We start from the raw sequence: 25,951 nt of genomic DNA on the forward strand, positions 1-25,951 counted from the left end.
GTTTGCTATTGTTTTTGTCTTTCTGATGGGATCTCCCCTTTTAATCCCATTATTTCAACACCTGTTGGACAATGCATTTGTACAGTCATGTGTGATAATGAGCTCATTTATTAAATGCAATTAATTAATACATTGCCACCTCTTGTTGTGTGTGTGTGTGTGTGTGTGTGTCTTCTGTGTTTCTGTGTTTCCGGCATTTCACATTGGAACAGCTCATTCACCTTCCTTGTCTTCTCTCCGCCCTCCCTCCTAGGTAAGTTAAAGAGCTGCACCTGAGCCAGCCACTGATTGATGCAGCACCACAGTCAAATAGTGGAGTGGAGTGGAGTAGGGGAACAGCAAACAGCCATTAAAGCAGCCAGCCGCCTACCCGCCACAATGGACCTACCTGTGTACACTAGATGGATGTGATGGAATGTACTGTCGTCCCTACATTTCAAGAAGAAGTAAGAATTGCAGTTGCAACAAACCCTTGCTTGCCTACAAAGAGAGCAGCAATTTGGATTTGTTACTTTGTTACCTGGAAGAATAACAAACTGTGCAAGGATGGAGGTTGTAGGAGCAAGGAGAAGTTGTCTGTAAAGTTGGTGGATGCTTATTTTCCATTTTGCAGTCCCTTGTCTCCCTCTTGTGGCCTCCTGGAGGCAAATAAATGTGCAAAAAAAAGACAGCCTGGCGGCCGGCTGTTGCAGTGTTGCCCTCTCAGGCAACACTGAGTGACTGACTGAGCCTCACCGTCTTATATAAAGTTCAGACGGAACTTTGCACGTGTCATAGTGGAGCCCTCAGGATTCCAGAGCCAGCTTTCTGACATCATAATGGGGCCTCAGAGATAGATAAAAGCCTGGGCCCAGGCAGTGTTGGTCAGTGCTGCTCAGCAGGCAGCACTGGACTGGATTAAAGCTAATACAAGTTGTGAAGGAACAAGGGGTGGCTGTGGGCATGCACTTACTGCTGCTGCTGCTGCCAGTATTTGCACGGCAGGAGGGCATTTGGGCGTTGCCAAGAAGGCGTTTTTATGTAGATTCCTCCTCTTTCAGCACTGCATTGTGGTGCAAGCAAAAGAAGCAAATCCTGTGTAGCTTCCTCTCCGGCCTTTATTCACCTCCCGCTTAGTAGCTGTAAATGTGTGTGAGCCTGCAGGGCCCCATGGAATTGCCTAGAAGTAGGCTGAATCGCTGCAAGGGGTGAACAGCAGTATTAGGCAGGCTCGGTCAACGCCAGGCCCATTCGGGTTATCGCTTCTCGGCCTTTTGGCTAAGACCAAGTGTATTTATACAGGAGGTTTTTAGTCAGAAGGTGCTCAGGTACCCTCTCTCTCGGCCTCGGGGGATCGTCCAGGTTCGCCTGGACTTCACCCCCGTGCTGCTATTTGGGAGAGAGGCTTAGTCCTGAGCAACGAGTTGCGATCCCCCCCCCAGCCCTTTGGTAAGTCTCAGGACCCCATAGGGCGCAGCAATTGCTGTGCGGTTCGGCCTGGCCACGGAAATGGCAGGCGAGCCTGATGCGGTGCCGGTGTATGCCCGGCTAAGGAACTCTGCCCGATTTATCGTGGCAGAGGGTGGAGGCGGTCCACGTGGCGTAAAGTTCTTGGTCCACAAGATCCTGGAAGAACTACTGGCGGTCCACAAGAATGAGATTCTGGCTATCCAGGACTACCCGAAACGAGGCATTTTCGACGTCACCTTTATGGGAGAAGGAATCCTCCGTGATGCCATGGACCGAGCTGAGAGGAGAAAAGGTGAACTCGTGGTAGCGGGAGTCCAGGTAGTAGAACATGCCTTCGAAATTACGAAACTCGTGGTGATTAAAATGTACTCCCCATATGTGAAGGATATGGAAGTGGCAGCATTCTTAGCTGCCTACTTCAAGAATGTCAAACTGTTGGGGAGAGTTATGAACGAGTGTGGAGTGTGGACCGTCAAGTGGAAGTTTTTAGTAACATTGATAAAGGACCCCTCCACCCAGGAAACGAGATTACCACCGGCTCGTTTTAAAATTGGAAATGTGAATGGCGACCTCTATTTTTCAGGGATGCCAAACTTCTGCAGGGCCTGCGGTACTTATGGACATACCAGTTTTAACTGCGATGTCACCTGTAGAAACTGTGGAAGCAAAGAGCACAATATGAGAGAGTGCTCACAAGAGAAAAAATGTAATTTTTGCCAAAAAACTGGTCATTTGTACTATTCTTGTCCCCATAGGTACCGAGGCGAAGAAAATGAGCAACCCGAGGCGCCCCCACGTGCTCCACCAGCGGACCAGTCCCACCCCCGGGGAGAGGAGCATGCCGGGGCCGCGAAGGAGCAGCGAGGCACCTGGGCTTCAGTGGTGCGGAGTAATGGAGCCAAAGCAGGTGCCTCGCAGCCAGCAACCTCTGAGGAAAGGAAGGAGCCCAGCGCCAATGACAAAAGGCAAGCTAAGCGGAAGGCGGAAAAGGAGCAGGCCACCAATGATACTGTGGCATCCCAGAGGGCTGGTTGTCCAGTGGGTGCCGGGCCTGCTCCTGTACCTGGGTCTCAGGAGTCTGACTCCGAGCAGGAGAACTGGGTAGCGGTGGGTCCCCGAAAAAAGGGAAAACAGGAGCGTGCTGGTAGGAGGGAATCAGGGGAGGAGCAGATGGACACATACGTGAAGAAAAGTGAGGCTCCTCCTAGGACCACCTCCTCGCCTGACCTGGTGAGGAGGGTGGGCACTGTTCCCTCCCAGATACCGGACACCCCGCCGTGTGCGCAACCTCCCCCTCTAAGACGGCGTCAACAGAGCCTGGGGGGAGAGGCGGGGCCCTTGGGGGACCCACCCGAAATGGACCTACGTGGTCACCCAGTGGAGACCCAGGTGACGCTAAGCGAGAGTGGGCTCCCCTTGTACGAGATAAGAGTTGCTGGCACGGCTCTCAGTGAAGGTAGTTCCTCTCCCTTTTCGTCCCTCTTTGCAGGCGATTCGGACGAGGGTGGGGATATGAGCGCAAACGAGAGTTCTGGTAATGCTGGTGGAGGAAATGTCTGATTTTAAGTTCCACGAATATTTATTATTTTAAAATCAAGACGTTATTTTAATCTCCACAATGTCAGAAGTAAAGGGAATCTCCCTCAACGTGAGGGGCGCCAAGTCCAAAGTTAGAAGGGTTGCTCTCTTAAGCTTTTTAGCTGGCCTGGCAGCCTCTGTTTTTTTCCTGCAGGAGTGCGGCATTCCCCATATGATGAAGTACCATAAATACCAAGAGGATTGGAAGTATGGTCCATCAGTCTGGTCTGGATCTAACGAGTCCAGATCAGCAGGGGTCGCCATTCTTTTTAAGGGAAACGTTTTAATCGATTTTATCCAAGAGATTCTTCCAGGACGTATTTTATTGGTTAAGGCTTTTATTGACGGTGTGAAATGGCAGTTCTTAAATTTTTATGGCTCACCTGACAAAAATGAAAGAGAAGAAATGTTAGCGATTTTACCTCTTTTTATTAACACGACTGAGCCTTTTATCCTCGCAGGTGATTTTAATTGTATCCTGAGAGGGGAACGCCGGCTTACCAGTGCTACAAGCAGGAACTATGATAAGACCTCTGGACTGCTCAAAGATATGGTGGGTGATTTTAAATTAAAAGACGTTTATAAAGAGTGTAACAGGAGCAGTCCAGAGGAAGCCGGCGTTACCTGGAGCAATGCCACCTGTAGCTCCAGGATAGATTTTATATTTTGTAATGAGAATCTACTGCCTTTTAAATGTGAAGTTTTAACCAATGTTTTTTCTGATCACAAGCTTTTATCATTTTATGTAAAGCGTGATTTTAATAACATTATTAGTAAAAAGTCCTGGAAGTTAAATGTTTCCCTTTTAGATGATCCACAGGTTTTTACAGATTTTATTGAATTTTACAAAGAGAGTAGGCGGGTGAGAGACACGCGGGCTCCCATCACCACATGGTGGGAGAAAATGAAAAGGAAAATAAAAGAATTTTTTATTAAAAAAAGCGTGGCGAAAGCCAGAGAGAAGCAAGCTTTTTTTAAAATTCTCAACACCCGCCTACAGACCCTGTACAAGATGAGAGCGCACGAGATAGAGGTAAAAGACGACATCGCCAACTTAAAAAAAGAGATAGCTCAGTGCCTGGAGCAGAAAGGTAAAGAAATTATATTTCGTTCTAAAGTACAGCACGTGGAAGAGAACGAGACCTGCTCCAGGTACTTTTTTAAGAAAATGAACAATAAAAAAGCTATTCTTAAAAATATTGATGGGGTGTCGGATATACAGGGTCTTTTAAGTAAAGTTCATGAGTTTTATACTGACCTTTTTAATGTGAAAACTGTGGATCGTGATTTTATGCGTGACTCGCTGAAGGAGATTACCACTGTTTTAGACCCTGTCTCCCAGAATTTTTTATTGCAGGAACTGTCGGAGCAGGAGATTTTAGAGACAGTGAAGAGTTTTAAAGCAGGTAAAGTTCCTGGCCCGGACGGTATACCCAGCGAGTTTTATGTCAAATTTTACGACATTTTAAAAGATGATCTCTTAAACCTTTTTACCGAAGTCTTTCATTCCAAGATGCTGCCTAAGTCCTGGCGGAAGGGTGAGGTCTCCTTGCTATACAAGAAAGGTGACATCGCAGTTTTAGAGAATTGGAGACCAATAACCCTTCTGAATAGTGACTACAAAATAATGGCAAAACTATGCGCAAACCGTTTAAAAGCCATAGTACCCCACATCATACACTCTAACCAGGTATGTGGGGTGCCAGGCCGCAGCATCTGGGATAATATTAATTTAATAAAAGATGCGATTGAAGACACAAAATCTAGAAACGGAAAATTAGCCATTTTATCCATAGATTTTCAAAAAGCTTTCGACCGAGTATCGCACTTTTATCTTTTTAAGGTTTTAGAGCGGATGGGTATACCTGAAGGTTTTTTACTATCTATTAAAGCCTTTTATAAAGATTGCACAAGCAAAATTTTAGTAAATGGTTTTAAGACACAGGACGTTCTTTTAAACTCTGGGGTGAAGCAGGGGTGTCCCTTGTCCCCACTGCTTTTCATATGTGCACTAGAGCCTCTGCTATGCGCAATACGCCGTGATAAACAAATACGTGGAGTCCCCCTGCCAGGGGGAGGCGGCATAGAGGCTAAAGCAGTGGGGTACATGGATGATGTGGCGATACTTTGTAGGGACACCCTGTCGCTTCAGAAAGCCCTAAAACAAATTGAGTTTTATTGCTGTGCTTCTGGTTTTAGAATAAATTTCAGCAAAAGTAATATTTTAAGAATAGGAAGCATGGTTTTTAGAGACGTACCCGTTCCTGTGTCAGATACTATTAAAGTTTTAGGTATCTCCTTCAGTGAGCACGACAATGGTTTTATAAGTTGGGACATGGTGGCGCAGAAGGTAAACAATAAAATTTGTATGTGGAATATGAGGAAACTCACCATGGAGGGAAAAATTTTAATCATAAAAATGGTCATTTTACCCCTTCTTTTATATACAAGCATGGTGTTCCCTCCCCCAACAGTTTTATTACGAAAAATAACAAAAGCATGTTTTACCTTCTTTTGGAGTTCCAGGATGGAGAAATTGAAACGAGAAACGGTAATAAAGTCCAAACCAAAGGGTGGCAAAGATTTTCCTGATTTTAATAGGTTTCTTTTAATTAAGTTCTTTAGTTTCTGTTTTAATTCCCTTTTTAAAGAGCACTATTGGTCTTACTTTTTACGTTTTAATACTGGGTTTTTTATGCGGAGGTTTGGTTGGTTTAACATAATTTTATCCTCACCATACGCTTTTAAATTACCAGCTAACTACGTAATTTTAGAAAAAATAGTGGCTCTCTTCAATTTAAAAGGGAAGACCGTGAATGAACTTAAGAATAGCAAAAAACTAATAAAAGACCTGAGAGAGAGCGAGACGGTCAGCAATGTAGAGAATTTTAATACACAACGATGTGCTTTTATTTTCAAAATGATTAATGTGTTTTATCTTTTTAATACACAGATGGACCTGGCCTGGAGCTGCGTTCATCAATGTCTTCCATGCCGGGCATTCCAGTACAGAAGAGGATTCGCGAGGTCTGCCGTCTGCCCGAGGGAAGGCTGCCAGGCCGAGGAGACGATAAGACATATTTTTTGGACATGTGACTTTGCAAAAGAATTTTGGAAAAAAATATTCCCTCTTTTGGTGAAGATGGCAGACCTAAAGGACTTAAACTATGAGGATATTTTATATGGACTTTTTGGATGCCCAACCGCGAATCAGAAAATAATTGCATGGAAGACGATGAATTGCGCCAAAGAAGCTCTATGGAAGGCCAGGAACATCCTCCTTTTTAAGCACGACGTTTTATCGGTTGATGATGTTTTAGGTCTTTGTTTTAGTGAGATGTATATTTATTTTTTATTAGACAAAAAAAGGAATGCCACCCTTCTAAATAAATGGTTTGTGACTGACTGGAACTCCAAATAAATAAAGATTTGCCCCATGTCCCCCTACATAAATTTTAAGGAAATTTGATTTTACTATTGTTACAATGTAAAAATTTTTTTTATCTATCTATGTAACCAAAAAGTATTTTATTGTAAAATTGAATTTTTTTATCAATAAATCATTGACACCCCTGCAAAGGGGTAGCCAACTGAAAAAAAAAATCTGTTCTTATCAGTTTAATATCTGATACGTCCCCTATCTGGGGACCATATATTAAATGGATTTTTAGAACAGGGAGATGGAAATAGAGCTTGCTCTGTCCACTCCACGCATTGACCTGGTATTGCAGTATTTCCAGGACCGGTGCACCCTTCCCTTATGTGTTGACTAAAATCAGATTCCAAAAGTGCTATTTGTGTTTGCTATTGTTTTTGTCTTTCTGATGGGATCTCCCCTTTTAATCCCATTATTTCAACACCTGTTGGACAATGCATTTGTACAGTCATGTGTGATAATGAGCTCATTTATTAAATGCAATTAATTAATACATTGCCACCTCTTGTTGTGTGTGTGTGTGTGTGTGTGTGTCTTCTGTGTTTCTGTGTTTCCGGCATTTCACATTGGAACAGCTCATTCACCTTCCTTGTCTTCTCTCCGCCCTCCCTCCTAGGTAAGTTAAAGAGCTGCACCTGAGCCAGCCACTGATTGATGCAGCACCACAGTCAAATAGTGGAGTGGAGTGGAGTAGGGGAACAGCAAACAGCCATTAAAGCAGCCAGCCGCCTACCCGCCACAATGGACCTACCTGTGTACACTAGATGGATGTGATGGAATGTACTGTCGTCCCTACATTTCAAGAAGAAGTAAGAATTGCAGTTGCAACAAACCCTTGCTTGCCTACAAAGAGAGCAGCAATTTGGATTTGTTACTTTGTTACCTGGAAGAATAACAAACTGTGCAAGGATGGAGGTTGTAGGAGCAAGGAGAAGTTGTCTGTAAAGTTGGTGGATGCTTATTTTCCATTTTGCAGTCCCTTGTCTCCCTCTTGTGGCCTCCTGGAGGCAAATAAATGTGCAAAAAAAAGACAGCCTGGCGGCCGGCTGTTGCAGTGTTGCCCTCTCAGGCAACACTGAGTGACTGACTGAGCCTCACCGTCTTATATAAAGTTCAGACGGAACTTTGCACGTGTCATAGTGGAGCCCTCAGGATTCCAGAGCCAGCTTTCTGACATCATAATGGGGCCTCAGAGATAGATAAAAGCCTGGGCCCAGGCAGTGTTGGTCAGTGCTGCTCAGCAGGCAGCACTGGACTGGATTAAAGCTAATACAAGTTGTGAAGGAACAAGGGGTGGCTGTGGGCATGCACTTACTGCTGCTGCTGCTGCCAGTATTTGCACGGCAGGAGGGCATTTGGGCGTTGCCAAGAAGGCGTTTTTATGTAGATTCCTCCTCTTTCAGCACTGCATTGTGGTGCAAGCAAAAGAAGCAAATCCTGTGTAGCTTCCTCTCCGGCCTTTATTCACCTCCCGCTTAGTAGCTGTAAATGTGTGTGAGCCTGCAGGGCCCCATGGAATTGCCTAGGAGTAGGCTGAATCGCTGCAAGGGGTGAACAGCAGTATTAGGCAGGCTCGGTCAACGCCAGGCCCATTCGGGTTATCGCTTCTCGGCCTTCTGGCTAAGCTCAAGTGGTTTAGCTAGGGGGACCTTGGGAGTACGCTCTTCCTTCGGCCTTGTGGCATCGGCAGCTTGCTGTCTTAAGCCACCTGCTGCTATAGGGGGAAGACTACGAACAAGACCGAAAAGGCGATCGATCATCATGGGTGTGATCATCCGTTATATTCCAGCCGGCGAAGCGCGGATTCGTTTTTCGTTTCGATTTGAAGTGGAGGAGAGCAAGGTGGATCGGTTCCAGTTACCTTACTTCGTGAGAGAAATCCTTTACAAGATCTTGTTGGTGAAGAAGGAGACCATCGTTTGCCTGAGGGATTCCAGGAAAGGAGCCTACATTTTGACCTTGGATTCTATTTCTGCCTGCCAAAATTTATTTGAGGTACTCAAGACCTGCAAAGAGAACCCGGAGCTCGATGGACTGACCGTAACCATCCTTTATTCTGGTGGGGATGTGCCTTTGGTGGTATGTATGTATAACCCTTTTGTGCCTGTGGAGGACATTGCTTTGTTTCTGAGAAAATACTGCAGTAGCATAAAATATTCGCATAAGGTCATGAACTCGGAAGATTTGTGGACTGGCAAACACAAGTTTTTTGTTAAATTGGCTGGAGATCCAGGTGGTGTTGGGGGACTGTGTCATCCACCATCAAACTTTTCCATTGGGCGTGACAAGGGATATCTCTTTTACCCAGAGATGCCTCTGTTTTGCAGGAAGTGCAAGAAATTTGGCCACACTGCAGATGGTTGTGAAAGTCCGGCTGTCTTTTGTGGTCGCTGTAATAAAGAAGGTCATCTGTCTAAGGACTGCAGCACAATGGTCTGCAATGTTTGTGGAGAAGAAGGTCATGCCTTTAAGGACTGCAGTATGCGTACATCCAGATCTTGGGCTGATCGAGTGGCTGGAAGGAGTGGCGCTGTCCAGGTTGGGCTCCCTGCTGCGGACCCAGGGGGGAGTAATCAACCTGAGCAGCCAAAACTACTTGCTGAGAAGCCAACAGTAAAAATCAAGACCGGGGTGGAGCTTGTGGGGCACTCTGCTGCTGCAGCTGAGGTGGGGAGGGCACTCCCTGCTGAGGCTGTAGCTGGTGGAAAGCCCAGATCAAGTGAGGAAGCCATGGAAGTCGCCTTAAGGGAAACAAAACGCAAGAAAGGCAAAAAAGACGGGGAGGAGCAACCCCTGGGAGTTAAAAGACCCTCAAAGATGAGTGCTGAAGAAATTGATACATGTCAGCTAATGTCAAGGCCTCTAATACCACTAATGTCAGCGTCTGATCCTTTCAATATTGAGGATTTTGTAAGTCCAGAGTCACTATTGGGCTTTATATCCAAAAGTTCGAGCTCCAGCTGATAAAATCATCTATTAGATGGCATCTTTAAAATATGCCTCACTTAATGTGAGAAGTTTGAAGAGCCCCACACGGAGGGCTGCTTTGTTTAAGTATTTGGAGTCTGTGGACTGTTCTATTTATTTTTTACAGGAATGTGCAATTGATCACAGCCCAAACTACAGTGATATCCGGAAGGACTGGACTATTGGGCCATCAGTCTGGTCTGGAGATAACATAAATAAAAATTCGGGTGTTGGGGTTTTATTTAGAGGTTCAGATATACAAATATTGTCATATTTTGAGATTGTTCCTGGGAGAGCTCTACAGGTGAATGTCAAGTATAATGGGTTAGAGATCAAGTTGATAAATGTGTATGCTTCACCTGAGAAACAAGAAAGGGCTGATTTGCTTAATGATATGCAAGTTTTTATCCCAGGGCCAACACCGATTCTAATGGCTGGTGATTTTAATTGTAATATGAGTGGTGAACAGCGTGAGAGTAGAAGTGTACATGTGAGAACGGATAAAACAGAGAAACAACTTAAAAATTTTACAATAGATTTTAATCTCTCTGATATGTGGAAGAGTTTACATCCCAATGACCCTGGATATACTTGGGAGAATAATGTCTGTAAATCTAGAATAGATTTTGTTTTAATATCAGATAGTGTTAAATTGAATAATATTTCTCTTTTATCTAATATATTCTCAGATCATAAATGTTTGTATGCACATGTCACTTTACCTGGCCTGGAGAAAGGAAGAGGAGTCTGGAAACTCAATACTACATTGCTGGAAGATATGCAAATTAAAAATGAGTTTATTCTTGTATATAAAAAATGGAGGTTGGGTCAGTCTAAATACGAGAGTATTCTGGCATGGTGGGAGGAGGTAAAGAAATGGATAAAACAGTTTTTTATTAGGAAAGGGATGCAAAAGGCCAGGGAAAAAAAACAGTGGTTTAAAGTATTGAACACAAAAATGCAGACGTATTACAGGTTAAAACAAGAGGGTCTAGAAATGGATGATGTTATTGCAATGACAAAAAGTGATATCAAGAATGCGATAAGTGCAAAAGGTAAGGAGGTGATTTTTAATGCAAAAGTGCAATGTTTAGAAAATGATGAGAAATGTTCAAGGTTTTTCTTTAAAAAAGTGGTGGAAAATAAAGGAATGATTGTCGAGATGGAAGGTAAGAAGACAAATGACGAGATTTTAGTAGAAGCGCAGAAGTTTTATCAGGATCTTTTTAATAAAAAAACAATTGACCATTCTTTTACTGAAGACCTTTTAAATGCTATGGATTTAAAACTCGAGAATTCTGATCAGGAAAGTCTATGTGAGAGTGTGAGTTTACCAGAACTGTTGAGTGTGTTTAAAAGTTTCTCTAAGGGGAAAACACCAGGCTCTGACGGATTACCCGTGGAGTTTTACTTATGCTTCTGGTCTATTTTAAAAGATGATCTTATAAGTGTTTTTAAAAACGCTCTTTCATGTAAAATTTTGCCTGCCTCCTGGCGTGATGGAGTAGTTACTCTGATTTTTAAGAAAGGTGATAGGACAAAATTGGAGAACTGGAGACCTATAACCTTATTAAATGTGGATTACAAAGTGTTAGCAAAGGTCTTAGTAAATAGGATGAAAAAAGTGATCTCCAAAGTAATTCACAGTGACCAAGTATGTGGAGTGCCAGGGAGGAAAGTAAGTGATCATCTTAATCTTATCAGAGACGTTCTATGGTATCAGAAACAATGCAAACAGAGAGTGGCGATTTTATCTTTAGATTTTCAAAAGGCCTATGATAGGGTCTCGCATGAATTTTTATTGATGGTCTTAAAAAGAATGTGCTTTCCTGATTTTATTATTGAAAGAATTGCGCTTTTATATAAAAATTGTGTTAGTCGTATTTTAGTAAATGGTTTTCTGTCTCAAGAAGTGTTTTTGCAATCGGGAGTTAAACAAGGATGCCCGCTTTCCCCGATACTTTTTATATGTACAATAGAGCCACTTTTAACCCTTTTAAGGAAAGATAAGATTATTAAAGGTGTGCCAATTCCTGGGAGTGGAGGACAAAGTGTCAAGACTATAGCCTATATGGACGATGTTAACATTTTTTGCACAAATGAATCATCCTTGAAACGTGCAATAAGGCAAACTGAATACTTTTGTGAGGGTTCTGCCTTTAGATTAAACAAAGAGAAATGTGATTGCTTTGCAATAGGGGAATGGTGCAATACGGAAGTACAAGTGCAATATAATAAGATCAAGATTTTAGGGATTATCTTTGATAGTGGAAATAATGGAGAAGAAAGTTGGTCTATAGTGAAAGAGAAAGTACAAAAGAAGATAAGTTTTTGGAAAATGAGAAAATTAACTATTGAGGGGAAGATACTTATTATGAAATCTCTGCTTTTACCTATAATGTTATATCTAAGCATTGTTTTCCCACCGAAAGAATGCACTTTAAAGTTTTTAAATAAGATTTGCTTTCATTTTATATGGAGTTCAAAAATGGATAAAATTAAAAGAGAGGTTATGTTTACGGCAAAGAAATTGGGAGGTAAAGATGTACCAAACATTAAGAGGTTTTTATATGTGAAATTCTTTTCTATGTGTTTTAATGGCCTACACGGTCATAGTTATTGGTCGTATTTTCTAAGATATGCTGCTGGTCATATTTTTAGGAAAAGAAAATGGATAACCTTGTCTTTAACATCCCCTGTTCTATATGTTCCCCCAATTCATTATGCTATTTTAGAAAGAATTATTCGTATGTATGATATTAGTGGTTTTGATGCAAATGTTTTAAGTAATACAAGAAAATTAAATTTGGAAGTTAGGAAGAACGAACAACTATCAATGGTTTTAAATTATTCTGTTGAAAAGACTCAAAAAATATGGAGAATGACCAATATGGCTTTCCTGTCAAATGAACTCAAGGACTTAGCATGGCAAATTGTACACCAATGTTTACCTACCCGGGATTTTCAACATAAGAGAAGGCTAGTTAGAACTGCAAAATGTACGAGAGCAGGATGCTTTAATGATGAGACAGTTCTACATTTATTTTGGAATTGTTTTTATGCTCAAAATGTTTGGCGTTATATTGGTTCTCTGTTGAAATTTGTATCTGATCTTAATGTTTTGAATCATGAAGTAATACTATATGGTGTTTTTAATGTCCCGACAAGTGAAAAGAGTCGAGTTCTATGGATTACTGTAAATTGTATAAAGATGGCATTGTGGAAAGTTAGAAACATCTTGCTTTTTAAACGTGATTCCATTACAGAGAAGGACTGTATTAAGTTGGCTCTTAGTGAGATGTACGTTTTTTATCTCCTGGACAAAAAAAGGTTGGGACTGAGGAAAGCAAAGAGCCTTTGGAATATTCATCTATGGAATATGTTTCTGCAAGATTAAGTTGCTTTTCTGATGTCAGGACTTTGATGTTCTTTGTTCTTATCTGTTGTTCATGTTTTGCAAAATTCTTCTGATATAATGTATTGTATTTTCTGAATAATTCAATAAAAAAGTAAAAAATCTGTTCTTATCAGTTTAATATCTGATACGTCCCCTATCTGGGGACCATATATTAAATGGATTTTTAGAACAGGGAGATGGAAATAGAGCTTGCTCTGTCCACTCCACGCATTGACCTGGTATTGCAGTATTTCCAGGACCGGTGCACCCTTCCCTTATGTGTTTACTAAAATCAGATTCCAAAAGTGCTATTTGTGTTTGCTATTGTTTTTGTCTTTCTGATGGGATCTCCCCTTTTAATCCCATTATTTCAACACCTGTTGGACAATGCATGAGTGATAATGAGCTCATTGATTAAATGCAATTAATGAATAGATTGCCACCTCTTGTTGTGTGTCGTCTGTGTTTCTGTGTTTCCGGCATTTCACATTGGAACAGCTCATTCACCTTCCTTGTCTTCTCTCCGCCCTCCCTTTTAGGTAAGTTAAAGAGCTGCACCTGAGCCAGCCACTGATTGATTGATTGATTGATTGATTGATTGATTGATTGATGCAGCACCACAGTCAAATAGTGGAGTGGAGTAGGGGAACAGCAAACAGCCAATAAAGCAGCCCGCCCGCTCGCCTGCCCGCCACAATGGACCTACCTGTGTACACTAGATGGATGTGATGGAATGTACTGTCGTCCCTACATTTCAAGAAGAAGTAAGAATTGCAGTTGCAACAAAGCCTTGCTTGCCTACAAAGAGAGCAGCAATTTGGATTTGTTACTATGTTACCTAGAAGAATAACAAACTGTGCAAGGATGGAGGTTGTAGGAGCAAGGAGAAGTTGTCTGTAAAGTTGGTGGATGCCTATTTTCCATTTTGCAGTCCCTTGTCTCCCTCTTGTGGCCTCCTGGAGGCAAATAAATGTGCAAAAAAAAGACAGCCTGGCGGCCGGCTGTTGCAGTGTTGCCCTCTCAGGCAACACTGAGTGACTGACTGAGCCTCACCGTCTTATATAAAGTTCAGACGGAACTTTGCACATGTCATAGTGGAGCCCTCAGGATTCCAGAGCCAGCTTTCTGACATCATAATGGGGCCTCAGAGATAAAAGCCTGGGCCCAGGCAGTGTTGGTCAGTGCTGCTCAGCAGGCAGCACTGGACTGGATTAAAGCTAATACAAGTTGTGAAGGAACAAGGGGTGGCTGTGGGCATGCACTTACTGCTGCTGCTGCTGCTGCTGCTGCTGCTGCCAGTATTTGCACGGCAGGAGGGCATTTGGGCGTTGCCAAGAAGGCGTTTTTATGTCGATTCCTCCTCTTTCAGCACTGCATTGTGGTGCAAGCAAAAGAAGCAAATCCTGTGTAGCTTCCTCTCCGGCCTTTATTCACCTCCCGCTTAGTAGCTGTAAATGTGTGTGAGCCTGCAGGGCCCCATTGAATTGCCTTGGAGTAGGCTGAATCGCTGCAAGGGGTGAACAGCAGTATTAGGCAGGCTCGGTCAACGCCAGGCCCATTCGGGTTATCGCTTCTCGGCCTTTTGGCTAAGATCAAGTGTAGTATCTGTTCTTATCAGTTTAATATCTGATACGTCCCCTATCTGGGGACCATATATTAAATGGATTTTTAGAACAGGGAGATGGAAATAGAGCTTGCTCTGTCCACTCCACGCATTGACCTGGTATTGCAGTATTTCCAGGACCGGTGCACCCTTCCCTTATGTGTTTACTAAAATCAGATTCCAAAAGTGCTATTTGTGTTTGCTATTGTTTTTGTCTTTCTGATGGGATCTCCCCTTTTAATCCCATTATTTCAACACCTGTTGGACAATGCATGAGTGATAATGAGCTCATTGATTAAATGCAATTAATGAATAGATTGCCACCTCTTGTTGTGTGTCGTCTGTGTTTCTGTGTTTCCGGCATTTCACATTGGAACAGCTCATTCACCTTCCTTGTCTTCTCTCCGCCCTCCCTTTTAGGTAAGTTAAAGAGCTGCACCTGAGCCAGCCACTGATTGATTGATTGATTGATTGATTGATTGATTGATTGATTGATGCAGCACCACAGTCAAATAGTGGAGTGGAGTAGGGGAACAGCAAACAGCCAATAAAGCAGCCCGCCCGCTCGCCTGCCCGCCACAATGGACCTACCTGTGTACACTAGATGGATGTGATGGAATGTACTGTCGTCCCTACATTTCAAGAAGAAGTAAGAATTGCAGTTGCAACAAAGCCTTGCTTGCCTACAAAGAGAGCAGCAATTTGGATTTGTTACTATGTTACCTAGAAGAATAACAAACTGTGCAAGGATGGAGGTTGTAGGAGCAAGGAGAAGTTGTCTGTAAAGTTGGTGGATGCCTATTTTCCATTTTGCAGTCCCTTGTCTCCCTCTTGTGGCCTCCTGGAGGCAAATAAATGTGCAAAAAAAAGACAGCCTGGCGGCCGGCTGTTGCAGTGTTGCCCTCTCAGGCAACACTGAGTGACTGACTGAGCCTCACCGTCTTATATAAAGTTCAGACGGAACTTTGCACGTGTCATAGTGGAGCCCTCAGGATTCCAGAGCCAGCTTTCTGACATCATAATGGGGCCTCAGAGATAAAAGCCTGGGCCCAGGCAGTGTTGGTCAGTGCTGCTCATGAGTGATAATGAGCTCATTGATTAAATGCAATTAATGAATAGATTGCCACCTCTTGTTGTGTGTCGTCTGTGTTTCTGTGTTTCCGGCATTTCACATTGGAACAGCTCATTCACCTTCCTTGTCTTCTCTCCGCCCTCCCTTTTAGGTAAGTTAAAGAGCTGCACCTGAGCCAGCCACTGATTGATTGATTGATTGATTGATTGATTGATTGATTGATTGATTGATTGATGCAGCACCACAGTCAAATAGTGGAGTGGAGTAGGGGAACAGCAAACAGCCAATAAAGCAGCCCGCCCGCTCGCCTGCCCGCCACAATGGACCTACCTGTGTACACTAGATGGATGTGATGGAATGTACTGTCGTCCCTACATTTCAAGAAGAAGTAAGAATTGCAGTTGCAACAAAGCCTTGCTTGCCTACAAAGAGAGCAGCAATTTGGATTTGTTACTATGTTACCTAGAAGAATAACAAACTGTGCAAGGATGGAGGTTGTAGGAGCAAGGAGAAGTTGTCTGTAAAGTTGGTGGATGCCTATTTTCCATTTTGCAGTCCCTTGTCTCCCTCTTGTGGCCTCCTGGAGGCAAATAAATGTGCAAAAAAAAGACAGCCTGGCGGCCGGCTGTTGCAGTGTTGCCCTCTCAGGCAACACTGAGTGACTGACTGAGCCTCACCGTCTTATATAAAGTTCAGACGGAACTTTGCACGTGTCATAGTGGAGCCCTCAGGATTCCAGAGCCAGCTTTCTGACATCATAATGGGGCCTCAGAGATAAAAGCCTGGGCCCAGGCAGTGTTGGTCAGTGCTGCTCAGCAGGCAGCACTGGACTGGATTAAAGCTAATACAAGTTGTGAAGGAACAAGGGGTGGCTGTGGGCATGCACTTACTGCTGCTGCTGCTGCTGCTGCTGCTGCTGCTGCCAGTATTTGCACGGCAGGAGGGCATTTGGGCGTTGCCAAGAAGGCGTTTTTATGTCGATTCCTCCTCTTTCAGCACTGCATTGTGGTGCAAGCAAAAGAAGCAAATCCTGTGTAGCTTCCTCTCCGGCCTTTATTCACCTCCCGCTTAGTAGCTGTAAATGTGTGTGAGCCTGCAGGGCCCCATGGAATTGCCTAGGAGTAGGCTGAATCGCTGCAAGGGGTGAACAGCAGTATTAGGCAGGCTCGGTCAACGCCAGGCCCATTCGGGTTATCGCTTCTCGGCCTTTTGGCTAAGATCAATTGGATTTATCCAGGAGACTTGTCAGGAGGTGCTTCCGGTACCCTTTCTCTCGGCCTGGGGGGATCGTCTGGGTTCATAGCCCAGACTTCACCCCCCTGTCGCTATTGGGAGAAGGGCCTAGTCCGGGAGCAACGGGAAGGGATCCCCAGGCAATCGGCCTGTTTCCTGCCAGACGGGAGAGATGCCAGCCAGGATTTCGTACGCATCGGGTGAGGCCCGGATGAAGAATACTATTCGTATTGAAGTGGAGGAAAGACACAGACCAAAGAAGAACTTGGAATTTATCGCCAGAGAAGTGCTTTTGGGTTCGCTTGGACTACATCACAGGGATATTTTTTGCTTCCAGGACAACGAAGCCAAAGGAACCCACACCATCACCTTCCAGGATCTCGGGTGCTGCCAGAACGTCGTAAAGAAGGTAAACGAACTAATGTATGATGAAAAGTTTGATGGACTAGAGTTCGTATTACTTTTTGCCTATGATGAGATCCCTCTGGTAGTCTATCTCTACAATCCCCATGTAGAGACTGATGATATAACCACTTACCTTCAGAGATATTGTGATGACGTAAAATTTATGAACAAAATTAATAATGCTGTTGGATTTTGGGGAGGCAAGCGAAAATTTTTGGTCCGCTTAAAAAAAGACCCAGAGGGAATCGGAGGCATGCAGCACCCACCCTCTACCGTAGTTATTGGGAAAAGCAGAGGTTATATATTTTACCCGGGTATGCCCACATATTGCCGGCAGTGTGGACGCTTTGGACATACCCAGGTTTCCTGCAAAGATGAGAAGTTGGATAGGTGCAATAATTGTGGCCAATACGGACATCAAATGAAGAGTTGCCCCAAAGAGAGACTGTGCAATTTATGTGGGGGCAAGGGCCACATGTTCAGGGATTGCCCCAGCAGAGCCAGGAATCGTACCTACGCTGACACGGTGAAGAGTTTTGTGAAATCCACACCTGGGTCAGAGCCAAAGCGATCTTCAGTAGCGTCTGCTGAGGATCGGGTGATGATGACCCAGGGCGCCAGACAAGAGACTGTGATTTCAAGACCGGAGCCAATGTCTGCTGAATCTCTATCAGTAGACAAGGCGATGAAGGTCAAGGGCGCCTCCTGTAGCAGGAGTGCGGTTGGGACAGAGCAGGAGCCTGACACAGTTCCTGGTCAGGCCTCTGCTTGTAAGTCCCGTGGTGTTGCCATCAGTGGGTCAGAGCAGAGGGTCTCCATAACTTCAGTGGAGAGCCCTGCAATGACGACCCCAAATACCAGCCGCAAGTCCGAGCAGAAATCCCTTTCAACACCAGAGGGAGGAGCTATGCAAATGACCTCAAAGTCCCAACGTGAGAAGAGCCAGCCTAGGAAGGAGACTTCGCTGAAGACCCTTGACGACCGCTCTGAGGACCACCAAAACATCGTGGAGGAGATGGAGTCAAGCATTCCAGAGGGTGAGAAGAGAGCAGCCTCCAGTGAGCGGGGAGGAGATGACAGCGATGAGAGGGAGAATGAACCAGTAAGGAAGTGGCGGAGGGGAGTGGAACTTGACTCCCCGGATATCTGCTTGGCCGATGACGATTTGTGGTTGGGGCCGGTGACCTATCAGTTGTCTGCTTCCAACCCCCAGAACATCCAGTCGCCTGGGTCTCCTGAGCAGGAGATCTTTGGTGGGCTAGACATCCAGGAGTTTAGTTGTGGCTCGAGCATGGACGATCCGCCACCATAATATGTGTAATGCCTCTCGTCAATGTCGTCTCACTGAACGTGAGACTATTAAAGAGCCCCGCTCGTAGGGCTGCTTTGTTTTCCTTCCTAGAGACTGAGGACTTTGATTTCTGCTTGTTACAGGAGTGTGGATTTCAACACGCAATAGACTATTCGGACATTAAAAAAGATTGGAAGCTGGGTCCTTCCGTGTGGTCCGGCTCCAATGAAAATAGATCTGCTGGGGTAGGACTGCTCTGCCGTGGCTTTTCTACTATTATACATTCTGTGACTGAGATTTTACCTGGCAGAGCAATAGTAGTCCACCTGAATTTTAATGGTTTTATGTTTCATATTTTAAATGTATATGCCTCTCCTGATAAGCAGGAGAGGGCGGAGTTAATGCAAATTTTACCATTGTTTTGTGTTGGGTCATCCCCCTTATTAGTAGGAGGAGATTTCAATTGTATATGTGAAGGAGAATGCCGGCAGGGGGGTGACCCTCTCCGCAAACTAGATAAGACCTCTTACCTGCTTAAGAATTTTTTATGCGATTTTAAGCTGAGGGATGCCTGGAAGTTGCTCTTGCCGGCAGACCTAGGCCACACATGGTCCAATGGGAGAGTGGCTTCTAGGATCGATTTTATATTTTTATCAGAGGATTTTAACCCAGTGAAATTTGTTTTAATATCTAATATATTTTCTGACCACAAACTCTTGCAGGCTAAGATAGAGTTTAGTGGTGAACTGAAGGTAAATAAGGGCCTCTGGAGGTTGAGCACGCACCTGCTGGAGGATCCTCTGACTCAGCTGGAATTTGGCCAATCCTACCAGTGTTGGCAGCAGCAGAAAAACCCCGACATACCAATGCTGACCTGGTGGGAAGAAATAAAAACAAAAATTAAGTTATTTTTTATTAAAGCAGGTAAGAGGAAAGCAAAAGAAAAGAAGCAATGGTTTTATAATTTTAACACAAGGTTGCAAACACTTTTTAAATTCAAGGAGCTGGGGATAGATGTGAAAGAAGATATTGAAAGTATGAAAGCAGAAATTAAGAAATGTTTAGAGCAAAGAGGTAAACAAATTATTTTCAGATCCCGAGTTCAACATCTGGAGGAAGGAGAAAAATGTTCCAGATTTTTCTTCAAAAAAGTTATGGATAAAAGAGATGTGATTTTAAACTTGGAGGGTCAAACCTCTAGGGAAGGTATTTTAAAGTCTGCTCATGATTTTTACCAGCTCCTTTTTAATGAAAAGTGTATTGATATGTCCTTTTTAACAGATGCTCTTAATGTCCTTGATCTTAAGTTAGATGTTTTAGACCAGGAGGTTTTATCACGTGATATCAACTTAGAAGAACTTTTTACTGTTTTTAAAAGTTTTTCTTATGGGAAAGCTCCTGGTTCAGATGGACTTCCCATCGAATTTTATCTAACGTTTTGGGACATTTTAAAGGACGACCTTTTTGTGTTATTTAAAGATGCTTTTACTGTAAATATGTTGCCGGTTTCATGGAGGAGGGGGGTAGTGTCTTTGATTTTTAAAAAAGGAGATCGGACTCTGCTGGGGAACTGGAGACCTATCACCCTCCTAAATATGGAATACAAAGTAATGGCCAAGATAATTGCAAACCGGTTAAAAATAGTGATCAGCAAAATTATACATCCGGACCAGGTTTGTGGGGTTCCTGGGAGAAGTATTACTGAGACTTTAAATATAATCCGTGATGTCATATGGTATTCAAGAGACCGGAGTCAAGGTTTAGCCCTCCTAGCGCTAGATTTTGAGAAGGCTTTTGACAGAGTTTCACATTTGTACCTTTTTAATGTTTTAAAGAAAATGTCAATCCCTGAGATGATTTTAAGTCGTATTAAGGTTCTATATAAGTCTTGTTTTAGCCAAATTTCTATTAATGGGTTTTTAACCGAAAATGTGGTTTTAAAATCTGGAGTGAAGCAGGGGTGTCCGCTCTCCCCGATTTTATTTATATGTGCAATGGAGCCCCTATTGTGTCAGATACGCAAGGACAAAGTCATCAGAGGGGTTCCTATCCCTGGAGGAGGTGGCAACCAGGTAAAAGTGTTGAGCTATATGGATGATGTGACAGTAGCATGTACAGACCCTGCTTCGCTCAAAAGAACCTTAAGGTGCACAGAGTTTTTTAGCCAGGCTTCAGGTTTTAAATTAAACGTTGCAAAAAGTGAATGTCTGAGCGTTGGAGCTTGGGACGCCTCCCAGACTCCGGAAATTAGCATAAAACAAGATAAAATAAAAATTCTTGGTATCATTTTCAAAGAAACAAATGATGGGATTGACAATTGGGATGAGATTTTATGCAAAATGGAAAAAAAGATCTCTTTCTGGAACCTTAGAGAATTGACGATGGAGGGCAAGGTACTAATAATAAAAATGATCTTACTGCCGCTAATGTTATATGTGGGAATGGTTTTCCCTCCATCGGATGTTTTGATAAAAAAACTAACCAGAATTATATTTATGTTTTTATGGGGTTCAAAGATGGAAAGATTAAAAAGAGATCATATGTACAAAAGCAAGTTGAATGGTGGAAAAGATGTCCCTAATTTGCATATTTTCTTTTATGTAAAATTTTTCTGCTTCTGTTTTAAATGTTTTAATTCCAATGGCGTTTTTAGTTGTTTTTTAAAGTACGCTGCCGGTATGGTTTTTAAAAAATGGTGTATGCCTCCGTTGAATTCCCCTGTTCTTTTATGCCCCCCAAAGCATTATGTGATTTTAGAAAAGACTATACGAACATTTCATTTAAAGGACCAAGAAAGCGACGTTTTAAAGGACCAGAGGAAACTGTCTGCAATTCTAAGGGGGAATGAGGAGGTTATCCCTGTGGCAAACTATTCCCAGACGAGGTCTAGACAAGTATGGCGGAACGTCTTTGGGAAATTTCTCGCAAATGGACATATAGACCTTGCCTGGATGATGGTCCACCAGTGCCTCCCAACAAGAGACTTTCAGCACAGGAGAGGCCTGGTGGCAAGGGCAAAATGCCCAAGAGACTCTTGTGTGAATGATGAATCTGTGCTACATTTATTTTGGAACTGTCCTTACGCACAAGAAGTCTGGAGGAAAGTCGGCGTGCTTTTAAAATGGACTTGTGGATTAAAAGATCTAACATACGAATATATAATTTACGGACTATTTAATTGCCCAACTTTTAAACAGTACATGGTTTGTTGGAGTATGATAAATTGTCTTAAAAACGCCATTTGGAAAGTCAGAAATATTTTACTTTTTAAACGTGATTTTATTTCTGTGGACGAATGTATTAAACTTGCTTTTAGTGAAATGTACATATATTTTTTAAGGGACAGGAAAAACTATGGTACAAGAGATGCAAATAGTGCTTGGAATGTACAATTATGGAAAACAGTTTTATATTAATGTACATATTGTATTTTATTGTATGACGAACTTGTGAATCAATAAAATCTTTGTTGAAACCTTATCTGTTCTTATCAGTTTAATATCTGATACGTCCCCTATCTGGGGACCATATATTAAATGGATTTTTAGAACAGGGAGATGGAAATAGAGCTTGCTCTGTCCACTCCACGCATTGACCTGGTATTGCAGTATTTCCAGGACCGGTGCACCCTTCCCTTATGTGTTTACTAAAATCAGATTCCAAAAGTGCTATTTGTGTTTGCTATTGTTTTTGTCTTTCTGATGGGATCTCCCCTTTTAATCCCATTATTTCAACACCTGTTGGACAATGCATGAGTGATAATGAGCTCATTGATTAAATGCAATTAATGAATAGATTGCCACCTCTTGTTGTGTGTCGTCTGTGTTTCTGTGTTTCCGGCATTTCACATTGGAACAGCTCATTCACCTTCCTTGTCTTCTCTCCGCCCTCCCTTTTAGGTAAGTTAAAGAGCTGCACCTGAGCCAGCCACTGATTGATTGATTGATTGATTGATTGATTGATTGATTGATTGATTGATGCAGCACCACAGTCAAATAGTGGAGTGGAGTAGGGGAACAGCAAACAGCCAATAAAGCAGCCCGCCCGCTCGCCTGCCCGCCACAATGGACCTACCTGTGTACACTAGATGGATGTGATGGAATGTACTGTCGTCCCTACATTTCAAGAAGAAGTAAGAATTGCAGTTGCAACAAAGCCTTGCTTGCCTACAAAGAGAGCAGCAATTTGGATTTGTTACTATGTTACCTAGAAGAATAACAAACTGTGCAAGGATGGAGGTTGTAGGAGCAAGGAGAAGTTGTCTGTAAAGTTGGTGGATGCCTATTTTCCATTTTGCAGTCCCTTGTCTCCCTCTTGTGGCCTCCTGGAGGCAAATAAATGTGCAAAAAAAAGACAGCCTGGCGGCCGGCTGTTGCAGTGTTGCCCTCTCAGGCAACACTGAGTGACTGACTGAGCCTCACCGTCTTATATAAAGTTCAGACGGAACTTTGCACGTGTCATAGTGGAGCCCTCAGGATTCCAGAGCCAGCTTTCTGACATCATAATGGGGCCTCAGAGATAAAAGCCTGGGCCCAGGCAGTGTTGGTCAGTGCTGCTCAGCAGGCAGCACTGGACTGGATTAAAGCTAATACAAGTTGTGAAGGAACAAGGGGTGGCTGTGGGCATGCACTTACTGCTGCTGCTGCTGCTGCTGCTGCCAGTATTTGCACGGCAGGAGGGCATTTGGGCGTTGCCAAGAAGGCGTTTTTATGTCGATTCCTCCTCTTACAGCACTGCATTGTGGTGCAAGCAAAAGAAGCAAATCCTGTGTAGCTTCCTCTCCGGCCTTTATTCACCTCCCGCTTAGTAGCTGTAAATGTGTGTGAGCCTGCAGGGCCCCATGGAATTGCCTAGGAGTAGGCTGAATCGCTGCAAGGGGTGAACAGCAGTATTAGGCAGGCTCGGTCAACGCCAGGCCCATTCGGGTTATCGCTTCTCGGCCTTTTGGCTCAGATCTGTAGTGGGTTTGAAACCATTAGGCAAGGTTCCTACAGTGGAAACCTACCTGCTCGGCCTTTTCGGTTTTCGGACCGAACTGCTGCTATTGAGGGGTGGCTGAAAGCTGTAGTGCCTTTTCCTTAGGAGGATCCGGATTCTTTTTGTGGAGGGAGAAATTCTTTGGACGTGGGATTCTGGATTATCGATTTGGATCAGGAGGCGATCGAGCTTGGATTTCTGGGCTGTGAGTATATTTTTCATTTGGAACGATGGAAGGAAGATCGGATAATTTCCAGGACTTCTTTGCGGATGATACTCCTTTGAAGGACACGATTCGTTTTGTCATCTCGCCGCAATACCGCCAGGTAAAAGAACTGGGGTTTCTTTATTCCAATGTGTTTGGTCCTATCCTGAAGATCAAGGATGGGGATTATTTTTGTGTTCAATCGTTTAACTCCCGTGGAATTCACGATGTTACTTTGAACTCTTGTGGGATTTGTGAAGCAGCGTATGCTCTCTATGAGCGAAATAGAGGACATGCTATGTTGGAGGGAGTAAAGGTCCTTCCTTTGTTTCAATATCAATATAAACTGCTGACAGTGCAAATGTACAACCCATTTATTTCTGATATGGAAGTCACATCTTTTTTGTACAACTTTTGTGAGAAGGTGACCCTTAAGAAACATGGGATTACTAATTTCGGTGCATGGAATGGGAAAAGGATCTACAGTGTGGTCTTTAAAAAAGATCCGACTGCTGAGGGGGGTGTTCTGAGACCACCCCCTATTATTTTCATCAACAGGAGTAGGGGTTATCTTTTTTTTACGGGGATGCCCCAATACTGTCGTAGATGTCGCAAATATGGACATGCTGACATGGCCTGTAAGCGTTGCATGAAATGCCATGATTCCGTTCATCAGGAAACAGATTGTCCTAAAAAAAGAGTGGAGGAAATTTTGTCAGATGAGGACTTCGTGCCTCCAGAAGAGGCGCAGGCTCCTATAGGTTCTGTGGTACAGAATAAGGGCAAGGAAAAAAAAGAGGAAAAAAAGAAGGATAAAAAGAGCTCCCAGGGGAAAACAAAATCCTCAGGTGTGGAGGCTTCAGTGGTAGAAAAAGAGAAAAAAATATCAAAAGAGAAAAAGGAGAAGAAAAAAGAGGAATTAACTGTGGTGTTGGAGACTCCCCTTTCACCCCCTGGGCAAGCAGGTTCGTCTGGTGCTCAGGAGGAGATGGAGGTGGCAACAAAAAGTTTAAAAAGATATACTAGAGAAGAAGAGAAAGTGAGTGATGAAGAGACTGACCAAAGTGGGAAGAAAAGCAAGGTTTATGATCTTCTTGGAGATATTTCTCCCTCTGACTCATCTGGAGCTGAAGATCTGAAGATTGATACTTCTCCACCATTTATCGATGAGGGCGGGGGAGAAAGCCCTGGCATCTTGGTTAAAAGATGATCAGGGCTGCCTCCCTGAATGTTCAGGGGTTTAATAACCAATATAAACGTACAGCCATTTATGATTTTTTTAATAATGAAAATTATGACTTTGTTTTCTTACAGGAATGTAATTTAGAAAAGAGATTATGTTATAAGTATCTACAAGGTATATGGAAAGGTAAATCTTGTTTTTCAGGTGGAAACGAATTCAAAAGTGACGGGATAGGTTTTTTATGTTCTAAAGATTGGGAAATTGTTAGGCATGAAGAAATATACCCAGGGCGCATACTTATGGTGGAGGTTTTAAAAGATAGCAAAAAAATCAAGTGTTTTTGCATATATGCAAATACAGAAAAAAAATTGAGAATTCACCTTTTTGAGTTACTACAGTTGTTTATTGTTGGTTCAGATCCCATCATCATTGGTGGTGATTTTAACTGCCAAATCTGTAAAAAAAAAGAAGGATCAGTATCTGTTTTGAAAAATATTCTTTCTGCCTGTAACCTTAAAGATACCTGGGAACTAGGTGGAAAAAGGAAAGAGTATGAGCTTACTTGGAGTAATCGTGGATGCTCATCTAGACTAGATTATATTTTTGTATCTAGTGATTTGATGTGTTCTTCTTTTAAATCCTTTGACAGTTGTTTTTCAGATCACAAGTTAATTGAATGTACACTAAATTATGAGGTTTCAGAAGGTAAGGTGCCATCACACTGGAAACTTAATGTGTCCCTCTTGGAAGGAAGTAAGGTTAAAGAAGAATTCTGTAAGTTTTATGATAAACTAAAACAAAAAAAGGGCGAGTTTAATAATGTATTGGAGTGGTGGGATTTCATGAAGAGGGGTTTTAAAACCTTCTTTGTTAAATATGGGAAGAAGATAGCCTATGCAAAAAAGAAACTATACATTGATCTTAGTTCTAGGCTCCAGTGTTTTTACCTATTTAGAAACAATGGTATAGAAATGGATGATCAAATTGAGGATGTAAAAAGTCAGATAAAAAATTTATTAAAAGAAAAAGGGAAAGAGATTATTTTCAACTCTCGTGTAAGAATCCTTGAAAAGGATGAGAAATGCTCTCATTTCTTTTTTAAAAAAATTAACGGGAAAAAAGATTTTATTGAGTGTCTAGAAGGGGAAACAAACC

At 42.9% G+C, this 25,951-nt stretch overlaps 3 non-coding genes and 1 pseudogene across 3 annotated transcripts; all 4 read left to right on the plus strand.

Moving 5' to 3' along the window:
* The first annotated feature begins 6,595 nt into the window (after window positions 1–6,595).
* On the plus strand, window positions 6,596–6,783 carry LOC142685963 (U2 spliceosomal RNA). Its single transcript, XR_012855375.1, has one exon. It is a non-coding gene; the product is annotated as a U2 spliceosomal RNA (small nuclear RNA).
* A 6,126-nt stretch (window positions 6,784–12,909) lies between these two features.
* On the plus strand, window positions 12,910–13,100 carry LOC142685926 (U2 spliceosomal RNA). Its single transcript, XR_012855354.1, has one exon. It is a non-coding gene; the product is annotated as a U2 spliceosomal RNA (small nuclear RNA).
* Window positions 13,101–14,393: 1,293 nt separating this feature from the next.
* Window positions 14,394–14,584, plus strand: LOC142686004 (U2 spliceosomal RNA). The gene has a single exon (XR_012855392.1). It is a non-coding gene; the product is annotated as a U2 spliceosomal RNA (small nuclear RNA).
* Window positions 14,585–21,893: 7,309 nt separating this feature from the next.
* LOC142685947 (U2 spliceosomal RNA) lies at window positions 21,894–22,064 on the plus strand (annotated as a pseudogene).
* The last annotated feature ends 3,887 nt before the right edge of the window (window positions 22,065–25,951 follow it).

Source organism: Rhinoderma darwinii, assembly GCF_050947455.1.
Source record: "Rhinoderma darwinii isolate aRhiDar2 chromosome 5 unlocalized genomic scaffold, aRhiDar2.hap1 SUPER_5_unloc_16, whole genome shotgun sequence".
Taxonomy (NCBI): Eukaryota; Metazoa; Chordata; class Amphibia; order Anura; family Rhinodermatidae; genus Rhinoderma; species Rhinoderma darwinii.